We start from the raw sequence: 8,235 nt of genomic DNA, 5'->3' as shown, positions 1-8,235 counted from the left end.
CTCACAGTTCATCCCATGGACGGAACCGGGACCTACTGTGAGGCACTGGGAAAGAAGTGGGAGGAAGCCGGGACAGACCAATATAGCCCAGTATGGACTAGACCAATATAGCCCAGTATGGACTGGAGGGAACTGCGAGGGAACCGCGAGAGAACCCCACAGAACAAACCATGGGGCACGAGAAGGCAGAGAATTAAGAATTAGGGACAGGGAGCCAGAAAAAAAAAAAGAAAAAAACCAAAGGGAGACAGAGAGCAAAAGGAATCGCAATGCGTACGGAGAGAAGAGAGAAACAATTCTAGCATAGGGTCACGGGGGAGCCAGGGACAGCAAGATGGAGAAAGGACAGAAGCTACAGGCTACAGGGCAGAGAGGGAAGAATTAATGAATAGACACAGAGAGCTGGGCAGAAAGACATGGAGAAAGGCTAAAGATCACACGGCCTACAGGGAAGAGAGAAGAGAGGGAGGAATTTTAAAAACAGGGGCAAGAAGCCAGAGAGAGGGAGAGAGAAGCAACAATAAAATGGGGACAAGCCACAGGGCAGCGAGGAGGGAATCAATGAATAAGAACACGAGACCAAAGAGAACACAATGTAGAATGGAAAAAAGGAACAGTGGCCTACAGGGAAGGAGGAATTAAAGATCAGGGACTGGGAGGCAGACAGAGACACATGAAGAAACAAGTGGAAAAAAAAAAAAACAAACCAACAGCAATGGGCTACAAAGACAGAGAGGGAGGAAATGAGGAAATAAAACGTCGCAGCAAGGAGCTGGACAGAGAGAGATGAGGACAAACAAATAGCACGGGTCCACGTGACAGAGAACGTGGAATTAGAACACAGAGAGAGGGAGCCGGACAGAGAGAGAGGCCGAGAGAAACATCTAGACAGGCTACAGCGGGCAGAGGCAGGAATTAAAACCTAGGGACAGGGAGCTGGACAGAGAGAGATGGAGGTCACAGGGAACAGCGGTGGCTGCAGGAAGAACAGGAATTCATGAATAGGGAAAGGGAGCTGGACAGAGAAGAACTCAGAAAGGCAAGAACAGTAGCAGGGTACAGAGCAGAGAAGACAAATTAAAAAGCACGGGGGGAGCGTTGAGGCAGACAGAGAGAGATTAAGAAAAAAGTCACGGGCTACGTGGCAAAGCAGGAGGAATTCAGAAACGAGGATGGGAACCAAGGGAGAGTGTGCTGGTGAAGGATAACGGGCATTAAAAGTGAGGGACGGGGAGCTGGGAAAAGCGAGGCAGAGAAAAACAGAATCACAGAGAGAATCACACAAAGCCAAAAAAGAAGAAACTGAACAACAGGAACAGGTGTAACCAAAGCGATGAAATCAACCAACCAGAGACGGTGTTCCATTACGGGAACATGGAGCGTACCAATCAGCGCACCTGTCGATCTGCATTTTAGTGCCTAGGCGATCGTTAATGTCAGCAGAACAACAGACAACATGCTTCTGTCAGAAAAGGATGACAAAACGCGGTTTCGCTTAGCGGACTGAGAAAACTAGCCAAGACTGCCAAGAGTAAGAGCCGAGAAGCTAAAAGGTAATTCCGGCAGGGGGAGATCGCGACCACCGACTCACAGACCACCACCGACCCAAGTAACACCACCTACTCAGAAGAGAACAACGGAAGAGGACAACCGAGCCTGCGCAGTGATTGACATACGGAACGAGCAAGTTTGTACCCATCGCTAGACAAGACAATAATGACTATGTATGAGTATGTAAAATTTTCATCTACAAATTGTACAGGAAAGGTGCGTGAGGTACGCACGCCAGGAGGAGCGATCCCCCGTGCATCCGGCGCCGTGAATATAGAATGCCTGCTCTTTAATACTAAATTGGTGTTGAGGAGTCGTTTCCGATTTTAACGTGTTTTTCGGTAACAGTTTTGGCACCCCAGGTGGGAACCTGCTTTTGAATCTCGACGGATGCGTGGGATCGTGGGACCTGCAGCCGGCCCCGAGGAATTCTCCGGGAGAGCTTCCGATCCCCGGGCCAGAGAATTCTGAGCAAGATCCCCTGGATTGAGGTAAACAAGGCATTCTTTGAAGAAGAAACTTAGGTAGAATAATACGTGGGGTTAGTTTCCCACATAGGATAGGATAGCGGGTTTGAGTCCCACAGGCCTGCCCGTAAGGCGCGGCGAAAGCCACGCAGGGTCGGGGCCAAGAGGTGCCTCGGTTGGTAAGTCTCTGCTAGGCGAAAGCCTGTGGAGCGGGACCCGAGGGTAGGGGAGTCTTCAACAGGGGGTTGAAGTCTCCAGGGATATCTAGCAGGGGGCTACAGATCCCAGTGGCAGATTTCCAGTGAGACCTCTAACGGGGGTTGGAGTCCCTCTGACTACTATTTGCGATAGCGCACAATCACAACTACTAGTTGACTGGGAGACGGGAGCATTACTGAGTAGGAAACCTATCCCACAGAGAACACCTTTGCGATGTATTTTGAAGCACTGGAAAGACGTCGGGGGCGGTGACCCACTAACTCGGAAACCATTAATTGAATATTGCAATCATTGGTGGCCAACGTATCAATTGGAAGGTGGGCACAAATGGCCAGAACATGAGACATTGCAATATCGTACCATCTTGCAATTAATGTTGTTTTGTAAAAAGGAAAGGCAAATGGGAAGAAGTGGCATATGTTGATTTGTTCTTTACACCGTGGAATCATCCCGAGCAGCAGAAACAGCGTGAGGTATGTCCACAAGATTCTACGGCAATGTTTCTGAAAAGAGGAAAACGTGGTGAGAACTTGAAAGTGTTGCTCTACTTGTGATACTGGATACTTCGCTTGATGAAACTGACAAGAAAATAGTACTGAATACAGCCAGAAGGCAGGTGCAGGGAGCACATGCTAACGGGAATTTACAGAGAACAATGAATAAGAATTTTCCATCTACAAATCCCGAGTGGGACCCTAATCAGCCAGGACCCAGGGGAATGTTGACTAGATGTCAGAGAGAGATTTTATTTGGAGTAAGACAAGCAATGCCAAAAGCAATAAATTGGTCAAAATTTATGAAGTGAGACAAGAATTAAGTGAGTCCCCTTCAGCCTTTATGGAAAGACTGAAGGTGACCACCAGAAAATATACTCATTTGAACCCAGAAAAACCAGAAAAAGCAATTCAGCTGGTCTCTATATTCATAAGACAATCAGCCCCAGATGGGGGCGGGGGGAGAGAAAACAACCTTCAGAAACTAGAACAACCTGAATCCAGAGATCTGGGTTAAATGCTTGAAGTAGCTTGGCATGAAGGAGACCAGGGGAATCAACCCTAGCTGAACACCTGGTTACACTGAAGCTACGGAATGAAGAAATAGAATTTTTGGTAGATACGGGAGCCACTTATTTGGTATTGAATACACGTGAAGAGAAATTTGATCATAAATCAGTAGATGTTGCTAGCGCAACAGGGCAAAGAAAAATTAGCCCCTCTCAGAGCCATTAAAGTTTAAATTGGAGAAGCAATGGGCAACTCACCAGTTTCTGCATATGCCTGAATGTCCACTGCCTCTGTTATGACGAGATCTATTAGGTCAATTAGATGCTCAAGTAACTTTTAAAGATGGAGAGATTAAATCACTAATACCAGAATCAAAAGCCACAGAGGCGAGAGCGTTTATGTTACAGGATTCCTCCAGGGAGGAACGGGTTCCCGAGGAAGTGGAAAACGTAGTAATTCCTTTGGTTTGAGCGAGCGGAGCTCCGGAGCGATCTAAGTGGGCAGAGCCGGTAAAAGTAACCTTAAAGCTTGGAGCCAAGCCCGTAAGACAAAAACAATACCCTATTAAGCGAGAGGCTCGAAAAGGATTACAGAAGTTAATTATAAAATTTTTCAGAATATGAGCTTTTAGTGGAATGTGAATCAGAATATAGTACTCCTGTGTCGCCAGTAAAGAAATCTAGAGGCAAAGAGTATTAGCTAGTTCACGATTTAAGGGCTATAAATCAGGTGGTCCAAGATATACATCCGGTAGTAGCTAATCCATACACTTTACTGACCTCTTTTAAAGGAGGAGCATAAATGGTTTACTGTACTAGATTTGAAGGACGCCTTCTTTTGCATACCTCCAGGCATAAAAAGTCAAAGCCTATTTGCTTTGCAATGGGAAAGCCCCACCACAGAATGAAAGACACAGCTACCATGGACCGTACTTCCACAAGGATTTAAAAATAGTCCTACGATACTTGAGACTCAGCTGGCAAAAAAAAATTAGAGATATAGAAAAAACAGAACCCAGGGAGAGGCATCTTGTTACAGAATGCGGATGACATTCTGATAGCGGCACAAAGTAAAGAAAAATGTTTTGAAATTTTTAAATTTTCTGGGCCAAGGAAGATGCGGAGTTTCCAGAAACAAAACCCAAATAGGAAAAGAAGCAGCCATTTATTTAGGATTTGAAATATCTCAAAGACAAAGACAATTAGAAAGTGAAAAGAAAGAAACTATTTGTCAAATTCCCGAACCTAGCAGCCCGAAGGAACTGAGAGCTTTTCTGAAAACAATGAAATAGCATCAGCTCTGGATTCTGAACTGTAGACTGTATGTAAAACCATTATTTGAGGCATTGAAAGACTCAAAAGGATAAATATTTAACCTGGACGCCCGGATGCCAAACGGCATTCAAAGAACTGAAAAGAGCCTCGATGATGGCCCCTGCATTAGGCCTACCTGATTTCGCTAAACCTTTTCAGTTGTTTGTCCACGAAAGACAACATTTAGCCCTTGGAGTGCTGACACAGCGACTGGGAACCTGGAAGAGACCTGTGGGCTACTTCTCCAAACAACCTGACCACGCGAGTAAAAGATGGCCTAGGTGTTTACGGGCAGTAGCAACAACAGCGCTGCCGATCCGGGAAGCCCCAAAGTTAACAATGGGACAGAAGATGACAGTATATGTCCCGCACATAGCGGTGACTGTTTTAGAACAAAAGGGGGGTCGTTGGCTATCCCTTAGCAGAATGTTGAAATATCAAGTTGTTCTGTTAGAACAAGACGATGTGGAATCGAAGACTACTGCTATACTGAATCCTGCTATGTTTTTAACAACAGAAAACCTTACGGACAATTTAGAACACGATCGCTTGCTAACTATTGAACAAGTCTATTCCAGCAGACCAGACCTGAGACACAAACCTCTGGGAAAATCCTGATCTGGAGTTGTTTACAGATGGAAGAAGCTCTGGGCGAGAAGAGAAGCGAATGGCCGGATATGCTGTCGTTATCGCCGCCGAGGGAATGGAGTCAGGGGTGCTGCCTGCAAACACCTCAGCACAGAAAGCAGTATTGGTAGCATTGAAGCGAGCTCTGCGAATGGCAGAAGGACAAAGGATAAATATCTAGACTGATTCCAAACGTGCATTTGGTGTGATCCACGATCATGGAGCTATTGGGAAGGAGAAAGGACTGCCATCAGCCCAAGAATCATCAATACAGCATAAAGAAGAAATTCTCCAACTTCCGGAAGACGTGCAGAAACCAAAAGAAGTGGCGGTAAAGCGTTGCAAAGCTCATCAATTTGGCCAGACGGCTGTAAACATAAGCAAACGACTGACCGATAAAGCTGCAAAGAGGACTGCAGAGCAAGGTATCCTTGCACTAGTACCAGTAAAACAGATCAGAATTCCAAAGTTGAAACCGAGATATAATAAATTGGATGAGCAATTAGCAGAACAATTGGAAGCATCACAAAACACAGAGAGATGGTAGGTAACACCAGAAAAACAAGTAATAACAACAACCACCCCACAAGTTATGACAGAACTTGCAAAAGAAAACCATGAGCAAACACATTAGGCTGTAGGCGCTACGGTTTTGAGTTTAAAAACATCTGTAGCGTGTGTAGGCACGACAAGAATAGTTAAACCCATAGTAGCTAAGTGTCCAATCTGTCCTAGAAATAATCCCCTGAACCAAAGGAAACAACCTTTAGGAGTAACAAAACAAAAAATTCTCCCGGAAATTATTAGCAAATTAAGTTCTCTGAGTTACCCAGACAAAATAGATAGAGCAGTATTTGTCAGTGCTGATTGACAAATTTTCTAGATGGCCAGCAGCTTTCTCGTGCTGCACCGACAAAGCTAGAGTAGTAGTTAAGACGTTGCTGAAGGAAATAATACCAAGATTTAGAGTGCCAACGGGAATGTCCTCTGATAGAGCACCACATTTTTTTGCAGAGGTACTTCAACAAATTAATAAAATTTTGGGTAGAAAATGGGACCTGCATACACCCTGGAGACCACAATCAAGTGAAAAATTTCAGAACATGAAGCAAACACTAAACTGACATAGTGGAATATTATTGATCTAGGATGGAAGTATTGAGAAAATTATTATTTCAGAACTTCCAAACAGGGGAAATGTAACCAAAGTGATGAAATCAACCAGAGACGGTGTTCCATTACGGGAACATGGAGCGTACCAATCAGCGCACCTGTCGATCTGCATTTTAGTCCGTAGGCGATCATTAATGCGAACAGAACAACAGACAACGTGCTTCTGTCAGAAAAGGATGAAAAAACGCTGTTTCGCTTAGCGGACTGAGAAAACTAGCCAAGACTGCCAAGAGTAAGAGCCGAGAAGCTAAAAGCTAATTCCGGCAGGGGGAGATCGCGACCACCGACTCACAGACCACCACCGACCCAAGTAACAGAAGAGAACAACGGAAGAGGACAACCGAGCCTGCGCAGCGATTTACATACGGAACGAGCAAGTTTGTACCAATCAGCAGACAGGACAATAATGAATATGTATGAATACGTAAAACATTGATCTACAAATTGTACGGGAAAGGTGCGTGAGGTACGCACGCCAGGAGGAGCGATCCCCCGTGCATCCGGCGCCGCGAATAAAGAATGCCTGCTCTTTAATACTAAATTGGTGTTGAGGAGTCGTTTCCGATTTTAACGCGTTTTTCGGTAACACAGGGAGTCAGATCAAGAGAGCCAGAGAACAACAAAACACCGACAGGCTACAGGACAGAGCAGGAGGAATAAAAAAAAAAAAAACACGGAGCCAGAGCCAGGCAGAGAGAGGCGGAGAAAGAAAAAGGAGCCACAGGCTACAGGACAGAGAGAGGGAGGACTGAAAAGACGGGGAGGCAGGGAGACACTCAGAGCGAGATGGAGAAAGAAGGTGCGGGGGGGGGGGGGGGGGGCGCAAAAAAAAAAAGTAAATTTTGCAGCAGGTAAGGAAAGAGAGGGGGCCGGGGGAGAGACAGGGAGGGCCCAGGACGCACAAGAGAGGCAACGGGGCCCCAGTGGCCCAGGACTCACCGCGACTCTCGCTCTCAGCGCTGCTGGCACAATTTAGCCGTTCAGATGCTTCTTTCCCCTCCTCTCCTCCCTGCCTCTTCTGCAGCTCCAGACTCTAGGCCGTCCTCCACCTGAAGAGAATACGTGGGTGTCTTACAGCTCTTACCAGATGAGGCTTCCTAGGCACGTAGCCTAGCTCGCTCGTGCACTACACGCCCGTACCCAACTCCGGGTTACGCGTACAGACCCTACGGTGCACGTTGGTGGCCTGGCCCGCTGCGGGCTATGAAGGGGGATCCTTCCTCCCCCACCTGCATGGACAGGCTCTCTCTTGCCTGCGGCAGGAAGGCAGCTGGCAGCCAGAGCACCTTCAGTTTCTTCTTCTTTACCTTTCGTTGGCGTCTCCAGCTTCAGCTGAGGCAGCTCCTGTCCGCAGCCGGGAAGGGCTTTGTCTATCCCTTTTCGGCCCTGCGCTGCGAGGACGGCGAGGACGGGCAGAGAGAAGCCACGCGAGCCTGAGACGGCCACAGGCAACGGCATCCCCGGGGGAAGGACAGACAACCACGTCCTCAGCACGGTCTCTGGGAGAGGGAAAGAAGAAACAGTGACCGTCATTACCGTCGATCGACCCTGGCCAAAGCCTCTCCTTCCGCAGGGGCTTCTGGACACACCGCTCCCTCCCCACGCTACTGCTAAGGGCCCCTGCACCAAGGGGGAATCCAGTGCGCTTGAGGGACGGCTTGCTGCCTTCACGACAGGGCCTGGGGGCGGCCTAAGGCTATGCAGCACGCTTATGGGGAGGTGCCGGAGCTGGGGGCAGGCGCACGGGGCAAGGGGTGCCCGGGGAGGCTGAGCGGGACCTCCGGTGGGCCGGGGACGCGGCCATCATCTGCGCCCTGGGCACGGGGAAAAGGTCATCGTCCTCCTCCTTTCCCTCTTCCCTTCTGTCAGCTCCCGGGGAAC

This window comes from Phalacrocorax aristotelis, unplaced genomic scaffold (assembly GCF_949628215.1).
Source record: "Phalacrocorax aristotelis unplaced genomic scaffold, bGulAri2.1 scaffold_61, whole genome shotgun sequence".
NCBI lineage: Eukaryota > Metazoa > Chordata > Aves > Suliformes > Phalacrocoracidae > Phalacrocorax > Phalacrocorax aristotelis.
Note: the sequence above shows the minus strand (reverse complement) of the source record.